The 19220-nt window shown below is 41.1% G+C and overlaps 1 long non-coding RNA gene across 1 annotated transcript in view; it reads left to right on the top strand.

Annotated features, from left to right (window-relative positions):
• Positions 1-18864, top strand: part of LOC148142161 (uncharacterized) — a 61866-nt gene extending 43002 nt beyond the window's left edge. The window contains exon 3 of the long non-coding RNA XR_015752145.1: positions 18728-18864. This is a non-coding gene — a long non-coding RNA (uncharacterized LOC148142161). The remainder of the gene's footprint in view (positions 1-18727) is intronic.
• The last annotated feature ends 356 nt before the right edge of the window (positions 18865-19220 follow it).

The raw sequence follows: 19220 nt of genomic DNA, 5'->3' as shown, positions 1-19220 counted from the left end.
GCACAACTTTATTGTAGCGATCAACCTTGACCTTGATTATGAACAAGTTTTCTTTTGGCCAGCTTATCAGAACTTAACAAGTTGACACGGAATAACCCGTGTTTCTGCAATAAAACTGAGAGGGAAAGTTTTTTCTCTCAGACTTTAACCTTGCTGTTGGCTGGAAGAAGCCTCCATGTATAATGAAGTGGGAGTTGTTACAATGCATACTTGACTCAAATGAGTCCATAGTGAATAAAAAATGCTCGTAGTTCAGCACAAACAGTCACCAAGTAACAGATACTAATCTCAGAGAGGTCATAAACATGATGGATCTGTGTATGTATGTTGAGGAGATCAACAATTGTACAGTTGGAATCTTCTGGTGTTACTGTTTACATTTAAGAAATAAAGACATGCATTTATAGAATGCCTACCATGGTCAACAAAAAGATAACATTTAATTACATTGAAAACCACTTGTAAGCAAACATGGTCGTGATTTCACACCACAAGGTTCCAGACACAGCAAGAAAATGAATAAATAGGTATATCAGCTGTTGGCTAGTGGAGGTATATTGGGCACTTGATTAATTCCCTGCTCAATTTCCCTAGTTCTTTGAGAAGACTTTTAACATTTACTTGGCAGGATGTCAAAGGGATGTGCCCGGCAATGCAAAACTGTTCAAAATCCTGGAACCGAGATCTGACTCCTCAAATCGCTCAGCTTTACAAATGTGTGATGGGGTGATGTAGAGGGTGCTTTACTCTGCATATTCCACGCCTGAACATACAGTACAGGTTGCTAACACTAGGTGGCAAAAGTGAGTAAAGAACAGCACAAAAACTACCATGAAATCTCAATAGGAAAAGAAAGAACGTGCATTTATATAGCACCTGTCACTACCATAGACGATCACAAAGCTCTTCACAGCTGATACGTAACTTTTGAAGTGTATTCACTTTTGTAATGAGGGTGAGACATTTGCCTATGAAGGCACTCATTAACAGCAATGTCACGATGACAATAAAATGTATTTTGAAAGATTTGGTTGTGGGACAAGCATTGATTGGCTCACCAGACAAAACTGTCTTGCTCTCTTTCAAGTGGTGCTCTGAAGTCTCTTCAATCTGCCTGATGTGGTGTAAGGAGTCTTTGTTTAAGGTCTCTCCTAACAATGCAACAATCCTTCAGTGATGCAACATTGGGGTGGGATTTGAACCCATATGCGAGGAGGAGGGTCCTATGAACTGAACCACACTGATACCTGAAGTTAATTAAGTTAAAAAAGGAAAATGAATTTGCTCTTTAACTGTTAATATGGTGCTAAATATGGGGAGGCGATGGTCTTATGCTATTATTGCTGGACTGTTAGTCCAGGTAATGTTCTGGGGATCTGGGTTCAAATCCTGCTGTGGCAGATATTGAAATCTGAATTCAATAAAAATCTGGAATTAATAGTCTAATGATGACCATAATCAATTGTCAGAAAAATCCATCTGGTTTCCTAATATTCTTTAGGGAGAGAAACTGCCATCCTTACCTGGTCTGGTATACATGTGACTCCAGATCCAGAACAATGTGGTCAACTCTCAACTGCTCTAAGGGCAATTAGGAATGGGCAAAAAACATTGGTCTAGCCAGCGATGCCCTCATCCTGTGAATGGATCCACTGGCAGAGGTTCCGTTTTTAGAAGAAAACTTGTGTGGTGTCTAGCGTGCGACTTGATGGCAAATATGCTGCTCTAGCTTCTCCTTAATTCTGGTTAGGTGCAATCATCGCCCTCCAGTGACAAAAACTGTGTTTCAAACCACTGACAAGAAAAGGTATTGAATGACTAATGCAACAGATGGATATAAGCCAATTTACTAAATTCCTTGACGAAAGCTTCATTACAATTAAATACACTTGCAGGATTATTGTTAGAGGGGCATTTGAAACTTGACCCCACCTGGTTTTCTGCTGTGTCACATTTCTTTTTCCATAAAACCATTAGGATATGTGAGTCATCATTGACTAGGTATGGTCTTTGTTTCCTGAATGAACCAGAAATTTCTGGCTGCTTTACAATTGATCTGCAGGCTCCAGATTTGCCTTGATCTTGTCACACTTGAGGAACTGTCTATCTCTGTGGCCAAAGATAACGTTGTGCCTCTTATGTGTGGATTTTGATAAGGACATTCAGGAGTAATTGTTTCCACTGGCAAAAGGAGTCAGAAAGTGGAGGAAACAGATTTAAGGTAATTGGCAGAAGAATTAGAAATGAAATCAGGAGACTATTTTTCATGAGGTGACTTGTTATGATCTGGGCTGCACTGACAGAAAACATAAAGGAAGCAAACTTGAGACCAACATTCAAAAAGGAATTGGATAATTCCCTGAAAGAGTGAAAATTACAGAGCAACAGCCAATGGCATTAACTAGAGAACTTTTTCAATGACCCAACAGAAAATAGATGGAGTCAGTTGACTTCCTTCTTGACTAATATTCTAAGGGAATGATAATCCCTTCCCTGAACGTGATGAAGAAGGTAACAAGGATGATTTGGCCCCAGAGAGATACTCACCTCTTTCTCACCACCTCAGGAATTAAGTGCAGGGTGAGGAGATTCATTGGTGACCTGCTTGACATGGCAGCAAATAAGGACCTTAAATGGTCAATCCCCTGGAATCTGTCTTCACTCACACAATGGCTTGTCTTCCCAGCAGCTGAGAAACATGGCTGGGTTTCTGACTAGGAAACCAAGGTGACCTGCCTGCTTTGGTTGGTGACAAGGGTGCCTCCGTTCTTCCCAGTCTGGGGCCAATCAGGAGAAGGGACAGCCACAGAAGACAGCAGTCCTGCTGTTGCCTATGATTGCCCTGAGCCCTCTTCTCTCAACTCCCCATTTATGAAAGAAAACAGCCAATCTTCTCAACTTCTCCAGTTTCTGACTGACCGGTTACTTGAGGTGAGGCAAGATCCCAGCATCGGGGCCTGTGAATCGCTGAGTCAGCTCTTAAGTACCTGATTGGAGGAGAAAGTGAGGACTGCAGATGCTGGAGATCAGGGCTGAAAATGTGTTGCTGGAAAAGCGCAGCAGATCAGGCAGCATCCAAGGAGCAGGAGAATCAACGTTTTGGGCATGAGCCCTTCTTCCAGAATCATTCCTGAAGAAGGGCTCATGCCTGAAACGTCGATTCTCCTGCTCCTTGGATGCTGCCTGACCTGCTGCGCTTTTCCAGCAACACATTTTCAGTATCTGATTGGAGCTTGATCCAGTGAGCTTCCTTATTGATGGTGGCGGGGAGTTGTTTGCCACTGAAGATGTTTATCCCCACTCTCAGGCTGAAATTGCACTTCAAGCAAATGGGTACGAAGACCACTTGAGACCATGTTAAAGTATTGTCCGTGTAGATTAGAACGAGTTCAGTCAAGTGGATCTCGTGGAATACAAGTTCCTTGATTGGGGCTGTTAACTTGGTCCAATCAGGGAGCCCTGGCTGACAGATATAATCAGCAGTGTCACCCTCCCCTTCACTGTCTTGATCACACAGCACTGCCCTTTGATGTGAAGGGCAGTGTTTGTCACTGGCCACCCGGGTGTTTTCCTATCTTCCTGGTGGTGGAATTTGAATAAAGATTGGTGCACTTTGTGTCTTTCACTGTGTCTCACACCTGCGCACACACACACCATGGGTGCTGGGGATAAAATAAGCACTACCGCACTTAGGTGGCAGTGTGGGGGTTAAATTTAAAAAAAAATATATAATCAGCAGTGTCACCCTCCCCTTCACTGTCTTGATCACACAGCACTGCCCTTTGATGTGAAGGGCAGTGTTTGTCACTGGCCACCCGGGTGTTTTCCTATCTTCCTGGTGGTGGAAATTGAATAAAGATTCGTGCACTTTGTGTCTTTCACTGTGTCTCACACATATACACACACACCATGGGTGCTGGGGATAAAATAAGCACTACCGCACTTAGGTGGTAGTGTGGGGGTTAAAAAAAAAATCAAAAAAAAAAATATATAATCAGCAGTGTCACCCTCCCCTTCACTGTCTTGATCACACAGCACTGCCCTTTGATGTGAAGGGCAGTGTTTGTCACTGGCCACCCGGGTGTTTTCCTATCTTCCTGGTGGTGGAATTTGAATAAAGATTGGTGCACTTTGTGTCTTTCACTGTGTCTCACACCTGCGCACACACACACCATGGGTGCTGGGGATAAAATAAGCACTACCGCACTTAGGTGGCAGTGTGGGGGTTAAATTTTAAAAAAAAATAATCAGCAGTGTCACCCTCCCCTTCACTGTCTTGATCACACAGCACTGCCCTTTGATGTGAAGGGCAGTGTTTGTCACTGGCCACCTGGGTGTTTTCCTATCTTCCTGGTGGTGGAAATTGAATAAAGATTCGTGCACTTTGTGTCTTTCACTGTGTCTCACACGTATACACACACACCATGGGTGCTGGGGATAAAATAAGCACTACCGCACTTAGGTGGTAGTGTGGGGGTTAAATTCTTTTTAAAAAAAAGAAGAAAAAAATATATAACCGGGAGAATCTCCTCATGGGTCTGCTCCTAGGCCTGGCCAAACTGGCCATCAACAGGTCCAGGCAGCGGGCCGTGGAGGGTGTCGAGAAAAAAAAAAAAATCAGCAGTGTCACCCTCCCCTTCACTGTTTTGATCACACAGCACTGCCCTTTGATGTGAAGGGCAGTGTTTGTCACTGGCCACCCGGGTGTTTTCCTATCTTCCTGGTGGTGGAATTTGAATAAAGATTTGTGCACTTTGTGTCTTTCACTGTGTCTCACACCTACACACACACACCATGGGTGCTGGGGAAAAAATAAGCACTACCGCACTTAGGTGGTAGTGTGGGGGTTAAAAGAAAAAAAAATAATAAAAAGGGGAGTGTCCGACTCTATATAAAAAAAATAAATAAATAAACAGGAGTGTTCAGAAAAAAAAAATAATCAGCAGTGTCAGGGCTCTGGTCACTTTAACTCAGAGCTAGCTGGGTCAGTGTGATGTACTATGTATGTGTAACTAAAGGGTGACACCAATAGCAGACAGAAGTCTCTGCTAAGCCAGAGAGACAGTTTACTTCAGGGGACAAAGTTTGGTGTAGGAACCATGGGAATGGCCCTGCATGAGTAAGAGGTACGGTTGACATGTGGTCAGGTCCAGTGGCGTATAAAGTTCAGGTAGATGCGGTGGTCCTGAACATGCACATGGTCCATGTGAAAACTGTAAATTCACAAACTGTGCAGGAGCAAAACATGCCCAGCTCCTTGACAGCCTTTCCCACTGTTCTGGAATCTGTGGGCTCTCCCTCTCCATCAAGTGTTGAAGATACATCGAAATCTGAGAGGGACATGGTGGACGACGCCACCTTGACGCCTTTGCCACCTGAGGAGAACAAATTTCTTCTGAAATGTCCCGTGCACAAGAGGTGAGCTACTTGCATAACATACCGTCCTTATGAAAGGCAGAGTCAGAGAAACCAGAACCCGGTGCTAGGATGCCCCAGCAGGATCAGGAAAAAAAAGAACCAGTCTATGTCCTCAGACACAGAGTTTGGGGGGGGGGGGCGTGGGGGTGGATATAGTGATTGTAATGAGGTTAGCCAGGTGGACTTCATGAAATGTGAGTTCCCTGACTGGATGAGATTGACAGCACCAAGCAGGGAGCCTTGGCTGATAGACAGAGCAGGAGTGTCAGCCATCCTGTTCACTCTGAAAACTGGCTCTGATCGAGCTGGATCAATGTCAAAGGTTTTCCACATGTAAATAAAGGGTGACTTAGTGATGACATATCAGTACCTGTGGAGTTATTTCAGGGTGTAACGCTTAAGACCAATTCTGGTTTATTTTAAGGATGTAGATTTATATCCTATGACAGCAATCTTGATGAAACACATAAAACTCTTGTATGTCACATTCCAGAAATGACACCTTGCAAGACATGCATAGCAACCATTTTCTTTAAAAGGTCAAGCATTTCCTCAGATTCTTCTGAACTCAAAACAGAAATTGATGAACCTGAAGCATTGACAGGCCACAGTAGCTAATACTGCTTGTGTAAATTACTTGCCTCAGAACAGATCATTGAGCTGGGGTCTTATAGAAGCAATGCCACAGAAGATCCATTAATAGACCACGAAAAGGGCAAAATGCAGATGGCAGTTAGAAAACACAAATAACAATTGCTAGAAATTTCTTCTTGCTTCTTCGGTAAAAAGAGCCAATCAAAACCATTTTCCAGTGTGTGATTCTTCTCCTTCACAGTAGAGAAGGTTTAGGAGAGAATTGGCAGCAGGACCAGTAACCATAGGTCATGGAATGAAAGTTATCAGCCAAAAACGGCTAAGGATGGATGAAAGATTTTTTTTCATGCAGAAAACTTACAATTCTGGATGCAGTGCCTGAAGTAAATGGTGCTTCACTGAAAACTTTCACAGGGGAATTGGATAAATATTGAAAAGAAAGCATTCAATGTTGTGGGAAAGAATGGGTGAACATGAATGCAGGACTAACTGGATAGTGCTTTTTAAAAATCCAACACCAATAGAATGGGCTGTATGGACATCCTCCATGCTATATGGTTTACTTATAGACTCATAGATATTTACAGCACAGAATGAGGCTATTTGGCTCATAGCATCTATGCTAGCCAATAAAGATCTGACTGCACTAATCCCATTTTTCCAGCTTTTGGTCCATATCCATGGATGCTATGGCAACTCAGGTAAATATCTAAACAATGTTTAAATGCTACGGGACTCGGGGATTGCAAATGGGATGGTGTTGTTTAAGAAAGGGCAAATGATAAGCCAGAAAACCATCAGCTTGACATCAGCAGTGGGAGAACTGATGGAAGTCATCATTCAGGATAACATAAATATGCACTGAGAGAAAAATAAATTAATTCTTTGCTTTGTCACAGGCAGGTCATGTCTAATGAATTTAATTGAGTTATTTAATAAGGTGAGCTGAAAATGTGTTGCTGGAAAAGCGCAGCAGGTCAGGCAGCATCCAAGGAGCAGGAGGATCAACGTTTCGGGCATGAGCCCTTCTTCAGGCTCATGCCCGAAACGTCGATTCTCCTGCTCCTTGGATGCTGCCTGATCTGCTGCGCTTTTCCAGCAACACATTTTCAGCTCTGATCTCCAGCATCTGCAGTCCTCACTTTCTCCATTTAACAAGGTGACACAGATAGTGGATGATGGTAGTACTCTGGATGTTGTATATTTGGACTTTCAGAAAGCATTTAGTGTGGTGCCACATGATCGGTTGATTAGCCAATTAGAAATGTTTGGGATTGCTGGGTCCTTGGTAACTGGATTAGAAGTTGGATAAAAGTTAGGAAGCAGAGGGTAGGTATCGATAGGCATGTCACAGGCCGGAGAGGATTTGAAAGTGGTGTTCCCCAAGGATCAGTATTGGAACCCTTGCTGTTTTGATTTATAAAAGCTATTTGGAGATGGGTGTTGAGGGGAAAAAATTCTCTAAAAAGTTTGCACTTGATTCTAAGCTATAGAGAATAGTGAATTGTGAGGATGATGCTGAGCAACTTCAGCCCAACATGCCCATGCCACCTAGTTTTCACAATTAATCTAGTCCCATTTGCCTGCATTTGGAGCATATCCCTCCATACCTATCCCATCCATGTATCTGCACAAATGTTTCTTAAATGACAAAATTTCTTAAATGACATATTCAGCACCAAATGTGTGAAAACATTGCCCCACTGGACCCTTTTGTATTGCTTTCCTCTCACCTTAAACTTAGGCTCTCTAGCTTTCGACTCCACTACCTTGGAGAAAAGCTGTTGTTTTTGTACACTATCTAGGTTGTAACACATGTGTGAGTGTAACTCTTCAGAAGGTTTGCACTGAGACCGTTAACCTTAGATTGACTCTCGAACACTGCTGCATAGTTGGACTTCCTGTCTTTTGAATGAGCTGTTAAATCAAGGCATTTACTGCCCTTGTAGGTGAACAAACAAGATCCCTTGCCTGTATTTCCAAGAAATGGAGTAAAACTTTCCATTGTGTCCTGGCCAATAACTACTCCTTAACCATCATCACATTACCCGATTGTTATCTCATTGCTATTTGTGGAAATTTGTTTTGACCAATTAGTTGCTGTATTTGTAACACAACAGTGACTGTACTGCAAAAGTAGTTCATTGGTTGTGGAGGACTTGGGAACATGTCGAGGTCACAATTAAAATGCACGATTAAAATAAATCTGTCTGCTTCTTTTGTAACTGAATTAGTTTACAACAGTGGACAGAGCCAAAACAGGTAAGTTTAAGGTGAGAGAATTACAGAGGCAGCAAAGTCATTTTGGATAATAGCCAGAAATAATGTAGAACAGGGAATCTGAGATTTTGTCTTTGTGGACTGCAGTCGTAGTCTGTACATAAACCTTAAATCTGTTTCCATTAATTTGCTGGTAAAAAGATAACCATTGCCTAGCAGATCCTGGTGTGCACAATCAGGATCTATTCTTCAATGATGCAATATCATGACAAATCTCTTTTCTGAAACTTTCTATCCAAACAAATTTGAATTTCTATCCAAACAAATTATAGCAGTAAATCAGAGATACAGTTGTGGATTAGAACAAAGAAAAAATGCATTTACCTAGCAGCTTTAACACAATAAGCCATCCTAAAGCATATCACAGGAGTTTTCAAAAGTGGATAGAATGTGGTGAGTGATGTATATTTTAGATTTCAAAATAAAGACGGCTAGATACGTCTGTTCTGTGGAAATGTTTTTTTAATCAGGTCAGAAAGTCATTTTTAAACTATGATCTAAGTGTTTCAGTGATTAATCACTATTGTAACCAATAGCAGAAGTTAAACATATGATCTATCAAGCTGATTTTCCATCTGGGATCTGACTTGTTCAGATGGGATTACAACATGAGCCAATGAAAAAGACATTAGGATAGGTGACTGACTGCTCAGTGAAAGAAATGGGTTTTAAGGAGCATTGTAGAGCAGTTTGGAGAGTGATTTCAGTAGTTTAGTGAATAAGTAGCTGATGGAATGAGTAAAGTGAGAATGGACAATGCTAAAGCTGGATTAACCTCAGAGTTCACAGTTAAAAGCTAAATTGTTTGGAGACCATAGGTTGAAAATCCCTGAGACATGAATTTCTATCAGGAAGTAAGGGATTGGAGTGAGCTCTGCATTAACGTTAACTACTGCAGTCCTTGGGGAGAGCAACCTAAAAGACTACACTTGGTGCAAGATTTCTTACATTGTTTAGAAGAAACAAGTTCAACTTCCAAGAAAGGAGAACTGTCTACACCCATTAACTGCAGTGTTGTTTTTAATAAGATGCTTACTATTGGAGTGCCCTCTGTTCCCATGGTAAAGTCTGTCATTCTTGTCGATGAGAGGTAGTTTCTTGCCCATGAGGGTGATTATTCCGTGAGAAGATTGGAATAATGCGGACTGCAGTTGTGGAAAGGAATTCAAAACATGACGAGTCAGGTTACCTTGTTCAAACTGAAAGGTTGTCAAATACTGTATGTCAATTGTGGATCAGGCATCAATGCACCATTGACAGAATGCCATCATATTCCTGCAGGCAGCTGATAAAATTGCTGCAAAGAAACCACAGACATTTCCCCTACAATTGAAAACACTACGCGTGATTTGCTCTCATGAGGGTGGCACATTGCATGATATTTTATTCCAATGTTCCTAATCTCAAACATAATTCATTATGTCAGTTCAAAACACCCATATCTCATAACTGACCACTATTTATTTCCCTTCCTTTTTAGGTGTAGACATGAGCTGCCTATTTGATTTAGACTTGCATCATCTTGCATCCGGCAGAAACAACGTGATAGGCATTTGATTTGCATTGAAAATAGATAACATTTTGTTGATTAATTACTGTGTGGTATCTGGGTCCTCTGTTTCTGGGAAGGTGGATAACAGGTTACGTTAGAATTAGAGTTTCTGCATTATGAACTCATCTTGGACTCTGCCCTTCCTGAATATAAATGAATTGGGTAAAGTTTATGATGAGGTAGATGCTTCATATTGTATGAAGGGAATTAATTTTGAGTTCCATGTTATTTTGTAATCTGTCCTGACCATGGGTCAGATTGCTGAAGTACTGTGGACATTTTTAATTTTTAGTTTCAAAATATGCTTTCAAAAGGGGGTGTGGATGTAAATTAAAGGGCTTAAACAGAAAATGCTGGAGAACTCAGAAGGTCTGACAGCATCTGTGGACAGAAAAAAAAATTAATATTCAAACTATAGTGAGTTTTGAGAAGATTTTTAGCTTAGGTTGAGGTTCTGGATGCAGGTTTGCTTGCTGAGCTGGAAGGTTCATTTCCAGACGTTTCGTCGCCCTGCTAGGTAACATTTCAGTGGGCCTCCAGGCGAAGCACTATATATATGTTTGGGTTTCCTTGGGTTGGTGATGTCATTTCCTGTGGTGATGTCATTTCCTGTTCTTTTTCTCAGGGGGTGGTAGATGGGGTCTAACTCGATGTGTTTGTTGATAGAGTTCTGGTTGGAATGCCATACTTCTAGGAATTCTCGTGCATGTTTCTATTTGGTTTGTCCTAGGATGAATGTGTTTTCCCAGTTGAAATGGTGTCCTTCCTTATCTGTATATAAGGATCCTAGTGAGAGAGGGGATCATGTCATTTTGTGATTATTTGATGTTCATCAACTAGCCACAAAATGACATGACCCCCTCTCTCACTAGTATCCTTACATACAGATAAGGAAGGACACCACTTCAACGAGGACAACACATCCATCCTAAGACAAGCCAAACAGAAACACGCATGAGAATTCTGGAAGCATAACATTCCAACCGGAACTCTATCAACAAACTCAATCACCAACCCAAAGAAACCCAAACATATAAATAGAAAGCAGGAATCATCAACAGTGCTTAGCCCGGAGGCCCACTGAAGATGTTACCTAGTAGGGTGATGAAACATCTGGAAATGAACCTTCCAGGTAAGCAAGCAAACCTACATCCAGATTCAAACTATAGACTATGTCCCAAACTGTAAACAAAGTTTGTGTTTTTTCTTTGGAGAATGTACAAAGGACATTGGTTTAAAGTCAGTTTCAACTCTATTGCAGTGTGCTAATGTGATTGAACATTCCTGCATAACCCAGCTAAATTCAAGGGTTAGCATACTGTCATTGATTGATTGATTGATTGTTATCACATATATTGAGATACGGTGAAAGTGTTGTTTTATGCATTGTAGAGGCTGATCATAGTATACAAAGTTCATTGGGGTAGCTGAACAGAGTGCAGAATGTAGTGTTATAGCCTCAGAGAAGATGCAGGGAGAGATCAGAATGAACATTTGAGTACTCTGTTCAAAAGTCTGATAAAAGAAGCTGTTATTGAATCTAAAGGAATTAAGCACTAGTCACCACTGTGTAGCAGGTAAAGGAAGCCCATTTCTCACTCCAAGTGCTGCAAACCAGACAAAAAGAAAGAAGGACAAGTTCTCCTCCTCTTGAAGGCTGTAATTCAATCCTGGTTGAAAGAAATCAGATGTGCAGAATGTCGACCAATCTCAAAACTAAGGATCATGAAACTGACTGTAAAACCACCAACACCAACTCTACCACTGCAACATATGTAATGCTCAACTGGGTTGCTCTTTATGAATAATTCCAAAATTGATCGATCCAGGTTTTTAAAAAATTTTATCTTTATGGCCTCACCTTTCTGATCTTGTGTTTGGGTTTTGTTCGCATTTATTCACACATGTAATAATTAATGAATTCACTATCCTTGTTCATTTTCAAGAAAGCCCAGTTAGGTTGACTCTTTATAAAACATAAGATCATTTGGGTTGAGGAGAAAGGTATACATAAGGGAAGGGATTGTTTTTAAATTAACCTTATTGCAACTAACCAAAGGGATGGATGAATATAGAAGGGGAGCCACTTTTTCCTTCCTCACCTGGGAGCAGCATAGTTTGGGATATCATATCTGGAACAGTAATGAATTGGGGAACCTTACCTGGAGACAGTGAAGATTGCAGATGCTGGAGATCAGAGTTCCAGCTGACCAGCTTTTCCAGCACCACACGTTGACTCTGATCTCCAGCATCTGCAGTCTTCATTTTCTCCTAGTTGATTATAACCTTACAACGAAGCCTCTTCCAAGGATGCACACCTTGAACAAGTTCTCCTCCTCCCTCTACTAGCATCTCAGTGAGTCTCTCCCTCACTGCAGACCTCCCCCCTCTCTCCTCCCCCCCCCCGCCCCCCCCCCCCCCCCCCCCCCCCCCCCCACGCTCCCACCTCCACTAGGTCATCTCCTCGGCCCTGAAGCTCTTTTCAGCCACGTCCTGCACCAGGCCCGCTACTACAGCCACATCTCCTTCTGCCTGACCAGCTGTGCTTTTCCAGCACAACCCGTTTTGAACCTTGATTAGAGTGGTGCTGGAAAAGCACAGCAGTTCAGGCAGCATCCGAGGAGCAGTAAAATTGACGTTTCGGGTAAAAGCCCTTCAGCATCTGCAGTCTTTGTTTTTACAAACTTTTTGAACTTTCCCTGGAATCCAAACATAATAATTCATATCCTATTGATATACATTGATTCTGTTGTATTTCAAGATTAGTAACCTATTTCCAATTATGATTCATTATTTCCTGCTGTTTGATGCATTTTTTTTCACAGTGTTGAGTGAATATTTGACATCAGGCCTGATAGAAATGGCTGACACAGCTAAATAACCTACCAACATGATATTCACAGGTGAAGAATAGTGATTTGTTATAATCTGCTGGCACCTATGACTTTGGGAAAGGAAATGATCTGGGAAGAATGCAGCGTGGTGCGACAATAAAAATATAGTCATCTCTATCTGTGATGTTGATATACAGTATACTGAATCTTTCATGAGTGTTATAGACCCAAGCTTTTCTAAAGACCAGAAAGGTGGAGATCTAAACTTTTGAAATGCAACTATAAACTCTGCAACTATACAGATTTTATGGAGTGTAAAACCACTTTATTAAATAATTCTGAAGATATAAATGCTAGTGGAGGATTCTACTGGAGTTTTTCAAGTCACATACTATCATTTTTGTCAATTTCAGTAGCTACTTAAGAACCTTTTCTAAATGGGTAAGAATCATTAACTTAACAATCATGGTCCTTTTCCAAAAATGAATCTACATTCTACCTTCTTTACAAATTTTAATCCCTTTGCTATATTCCAACAAAGACTTCATGCCAAAAGTACATAATAAGCTGTAACATGCATTGGAACATTGTAAGGTCACTAAAGGTGCTACATAAATGTAAGTATTTATTTTTCTTTCTTTCATTTTTGTAACCTTGTCCACCATTCTCATTCCTTTTCTTTCTCATGGACTCTAACCAGCAAGGCATCTGATTATTTTCTAAATCCATTTGTATTTATCTTCCAATGGATTTTCTTGCCAAACTTTTGGTTGAACATAAAAATTAACTTCCCTACTTAACTCTAATTTCTTGCGTTCACTTTGTGTTTCCCTAATTTTCATTGAAGTAAAATGCTTTGATTTCTACCCAGTAATGGAATATGCTGCGAGTTTCCAGATTCAAATGCCAAGAATGTAACCCACATATGTTAACAAGTTGAAACCATTAAGACCCAGTACATTTCCATACTTAGTTCAGTGCTGGTATCTCAATTCGTGCATGGATTAGAAAAACACTCTTAGTCTGTGATACACATGAGAACAAGACCCAGAGGCCCGTCATGCCAGTCAGGTGGACAACACCATTCTGAGTGTGAGCTACTGCCAACAAACAAGTTTACTATTAATCAATATAGACTGAACAGATTCTTTCATCAAGCACTGAAATGTTTTCCTGTGGGTTTGAAATTCTTTTCAGACATGTAGTTGTATGGCACGAAATCATTTTTCAAATACCAAGGCAGTTTGTGTTTTTTTGTTTCAATGAAAACACTTAACCTGACGAATCTCTATTCACGCAAGCATACCTTCAGTATGTGAAGATATTTGCTCGACTGAGATACAAGCAGGGGTCATGCAGGGTTAAAGTGCTGCAACCATTTGCACCTCAAAATGGCTCGACTGTAAATATATCCAAAATGAAGGATGCCAAGAATGATTTTATTTCTTTGTTGTTTTAGTGCATTCCCCCATGATCGGATTAGGCATTCAGGTCAAGAAAGGTCCACATTCAGGCCTCAGTCTGTACTATTTTCAAGTATCAGTGGGTGGCAGTAAAACAAGTTCACATACAAATTGTACTAACAGAATGTGCTATGGAAGAGTTTTTCTAACTATTGCTTTACCACTGCCATTTGCAGCTTTTCGGATTGTAACATGATGGTTTGCATTCTGACAGTCTGGTAAGCATTACCTGGTTGGGCTCAGGAGCCCCCACCATTGCATGGCAATCTCTGCTGTGTTTGCTCCAGAGGAAGACAGTTGGCTGAGTAGTGTTGAATTTGCTGCTCTTTATTTTCTCTCTGCCTCTTCCTGGCTAGCTGAACATTATACTTCAACTTCCCTTCCAACAGTCTTCGGCTGCCCCTGGATATTTAAGAGTAGTTGACTATCTCCTAGTTGTTAATGCTCATGACCGCCAGCTTCATATCTGACTTACAGTTGTCCTTTGTAATGAAAATATAGATAACCAGGAGGTTGTAAGCTAGCAGCCAATTCATCATGTCCATCAGGTCTTTAGGTGTATGATCATTTATGTGATGATAGTAGCCAAGCCAATGCAGACAATATTGGTTTAGCAGTGAAGACATGCTGATGGAATTAATATGCTCCAGGACCTCTGAGCTAGTGATCTGCCACAGATAGAGGACACTCTGAGACAGCAAAGATAGGAAATGTTCAGCCTTTGTCTTACCTTGCATTTATTGTCCAGGTCTCACCACTGCACAGGAATGCACAGAAGACACAGATTCAGTACACTAATAGTTTCTCAGGTTGCCTTTATCCACATTCTTTTCCTTAGCTTGGACATGAGGGCCGTAACATTTGTGATGTATGTGTTGATTTAAGCATTGAGAAATTTCTGGAGATTGTAGAACCTTGTTTTTTTTTTAATTCACATGATGTTTATTTATTTATTGCCCATCTCTAGTTACTCCTGAGAAAGTGGTGGTGAGCTGCCTTCCTGAACCACTGCAGTTTATTTGGCGTAGGCAGACATAAAATGCTGTTAAGGAGGGACTACAAGGATAACTGTAAGTGAGATATGAATCTGGAGGACATTGGCATTGATCTTGTGACATCAAAGCAATGGCAATATATTTCCAAGTCAGGACGTTGAGTGACTTGGAGGAGAACTTGAAGGTGGTGGTGTTCCCATATATCTGCTGCCCTTGTTCTTCTAAACGGAAGTGATTATGGGTTTAGAAGGTGCTGTCTGAGGATCTTTGGTGAATGCAGGGTATCTTGTAGATAGTACACACTGCTGCTACTGAGCTTCGGTGGTGGAGGGAGTGGATGCTTGTGGACGTGGTGCCAATCAAGTGGGCTGCTTTGTCCTGGATGGTGTTACGACATGGGGTAAATCCCTCTGCTAATTTAAACCAGTAACACAGAAAAGATTCACCATGTGCTGTAATCTGTTCAAATTCGAGAGGCAAAGAACTAGCTCAAAATTCACTATTTAAAGTAAAAATTAACGACTTTATTTCTTTAAGTCTAACAGAGAACATTAACTAACAACTACTTACAACTCCTTGCTCTTAAACTTATCGTTTACCTCCCCCTCTACAAAATTAGTCCAATAAAAAACCCCGATAAAGATTTACAATAAAAAAACATGTTTTGCTTTGCCGAGTCACTTTTGTAAGTTTTTCTCTGTAGATTCTCTTCAGATTGGTTTCTATGTTCTGCTGTGCAAATGTCTTCCACAGACAGGTACCTTTATGAGAGCTCTTAAACTAGCAGCCTACGCTTGTGATCTTTTGGTTCCTCATCACCTGCCACTAATCCAGTTAAGCAGCTATGTCCTTTACGACCCGACCAGCTCGATCAGTAGTGTTGCTGGTGAGCCACTCTTGGCGATGAACATTGAAATCCCCCATCCAGAGTACATTTTGTGCCCTTGTCATCCTCAGAGCTTCCTCTAAGTATTGTTCAACATGGAGGAGTACTGATTCATCAGCTGAGGGAGGAGGCTATATGGTAATCAGCAGGAGGTTTCCTTGCCCATTTTTAACCTGAAGCCATGAGACTTCATGAGGTCTAGAGTCAATGTTAAGGACTCCAAGGGCAAGCTCCCTCCCGACTGTATACCACTGTGCCACTACCTCTGCTCAGTCTGTCCTGCCAGTGGGACAGAACATATCCAGGAATGGCGATGGTGATGTTTGGGAAATTGTCTATGAGGTATAATTCCGTGAGGATGACTATGTCAGGCTGATGCTTGACTATTCTGAGAGACAGCTCTCTCAATTTTGGCACTAGCCCCCAAATCTTAGTGAGGAGGATTTTGCAAAGTCGGTAGGGCTATTCCTGCCACTGCCTTTTCTAGTGTCAAGGTTAATACCAGGTGATCTGTCTGGTTTCATTTCTTTGTTGTGACTTGGTAGTGATTGATACAACTGAATGGCTTGCTAGGCCATCTCAGAAGTTAGTTCAGAATCAACCGCCTCATGGTGCACCTGGAGTCACATATGGGCCAAACCAGGTGAGGATGACAGATTTCCTTCCCTGAAGGACATTTGTGAACCAGATAGGTTTTTTTCCAGCAATTTACAGGCAGACTCTCTGTACTGTCCAGATCTTCCTCGGTGTTCTCTGAGTACAACTCATGGTACCGTGCCACCCATCTCTCCAACTGTTAATGGCAAATGATGTTGATCTTACTTGCCATTATGTTCAATGGAGCTATTTTTCTGTTGATGAGCCTGATATGCCCTTAAGTCCCTTCATTCATGGCCCTTGCATTCCCTGTCCGGAAGGATATCTGGATTTTCTGGCAGAGTTGTAGCCACTTGGTTTACTTTGAGCAGTGTTTGGTGCATGCAGAGTTCTCAATCAGATCTCCCTTGAAATCAATGAGAGCCGACTAATTGTCTTCAATGACAGGTTCCATCACATTGATGTTAGCCTCGAGCAATCAGTATGTTTTCACTTTTCTTTCCCACAGGTTGAGGTGGTGGCATTGTAGTTGGTGGAAGTATCTTTTATTCTGACACTGCTCTGTGAGAGTGCTGGAGAGTGTCTCTTCGATCAAATTAAGGAATTTTTGTTTTTTATTTAGGCACATGTTATGGCTGGTGTTAATATGAATGTAGCATTTCTGTTTGGAATGAAAAAACATCAATGGTTGCTTCCTCACTCTGGTCCATAGCAAGGAGTGATCTGTTTCAGTCATTGCTGTGATAACTACATGTGGTGAGAATGTTGTTCAGAATCACATCTGCTGATAACTGAATCCACCTGTGACTCTGCCCCAAACATCAGGGATAGATGGATCGTTACTATATATGTGTTAACAATGCCAATTCCAGGAGTGGTACTACAAGAGCACATGGTCTGTGAAGCATCACAATTTCTGAGCAATTGCTTACCATTACATTTCAAGTCAAAGGTCAGTGAGACGTGTCACTCGGATCTCTCTTATCATTGTTCTTCCACTGTCTCCCTGCTTGGTGGACCTTGAATTGCAAAGAACGTGCTGTGCAGGAATTGGTCAATCTGCCCAATTAGCATTTATGTTCCCTCTGAGTTTCCCCCTACTTTACTTTATCTAAACCCATCAGCATAATCTTACAATTGTTTCCCTCTTGAACTTATTTGTTTCCCCTAAATGTACTCCTTCTCATCACTTCAACTATTTGATACAGCAGCACATTCACATTCCACTTACTTTTTGAGTAAAGAATGTTTCCTCCAAATGTACTTATCTTATTTTCATGGCTTGTAGCTTCAGTCTCTCCCCCCAGTGGAAAAATCTTCTCTGTCTACACTATCAAGGTCTAATACAAACATAAATACCTGTATCAGGCCACTCCTCAGATCCTCTTATGTAGAAACGATTCTCTGGCACTTTCATCTCTACTGCTAGATATGACTCGTTAGGGCATGCACAAGCTTCTTTCTGTTGGCATTCTAGACAAGGAATTGTTTTTAGCTTGATTTTCTAAGCAGCTTGGAGGTTCCCCATTAGACATGCCCCTATATGAACATTGAAAAGGAAGAGTGGGTGGAAGAAGCACTTGCCCAACATTGGGACCAGTAACTCTGATCTCCCTTTATCATTGTTTTCGTCTCTCTCCCTGCTTCTGGAAATCCCTTACAACTCCAACACTGAAAGACAAAAGAAATACCAAAACTGTTAATTATGGCTGAAAACATGTCACTGCTTTACTCTCATCTTGCAGATGGGTTTATCAGCTGTGTCTGCCTGTAGTTACTTTAAAGCAAGATTTATTAAAATACTACTGGGGAAACTCAGCAGGCCTGGCATCATCTCTGGAGAGAAAGCAGAGTTAAAGTTTTGGGTCCAGTGACCCTTCTGAGCTTTCCCAGCAATTTCTGTGTTTGTTTCTGATTTCTAGTATCCACAGTTGTTTGTTTTTTCTCATCAAAACATTCATATTTAAAGTAATAAATGTATGTTCATATTCAGACTATATTTTTGGTTCTGTTTATTTTAGTTGGGATTAGGTCTGACTGTTTGGTACGCTGTTATGAGACCCTATGCACTATCAGAGGAAAGGATATAATTCTATTCTTTCTCGCAGCCTCATGGAAAGAAGAAGCTGTTGTAGAAGATAATGGTTCTCAAAGGGTTAACTTTGGAGTCTAAATCAGGCTCAACCAAAAGTGACGATATCATACAGTCCTGGAAGGAAAATTGAGGATTCTACTTGAGATTCTGACAGGGTGAGACATATCATTCCTAATTTCTGATAATCTTTGTAATTATGTCTAACAAGAAAATATGTCTTGCATCTACTGTCATTTACATCTTGTTGTTAATACAAGTGCCCTCTTCTGCTTCATTTACTTGGTCCACCCTCTACCTCCAGGAATAAAACAGACTCTTGGATGTTTTCCAGAATAGAGAATTGGTGTATTCTGATCATTAACTGCTAGTCATTGGTTCTGCAAATCATACAACAGAAACCACAAAAAGTAACTTCTTAAATAATATTTTGCTAAAATTTACAGATTCTGTAAATATTCTTCAGCAGCACAGCAAGACCAAGGCAAACTGTGGTTGTTCTGCTTAGA

This window comes from Chiloscyllium plagiosum, unplaced genomic scaffold, assembly GCF_037043375.1.
Source record: "Chiloscyllium plagiosum isolate Xiang-an unplaced genomic scaffold, Cpla_swu_hap1 HiC_scaffold_30, whole genome shotgun sequence".
NCBI lineage: Eukaryota > Metazoa > Chordata > Chondrichthyes > Orectolobiformes > Hemiscylliidae > Chiloscyllium > Chiloscyllium plagiosum.
The sequence above is the reverse complement of the archived record's forward strand: the minus strand, read 5'-3'. Positions and strand labels throughout refer to the sequence as shown.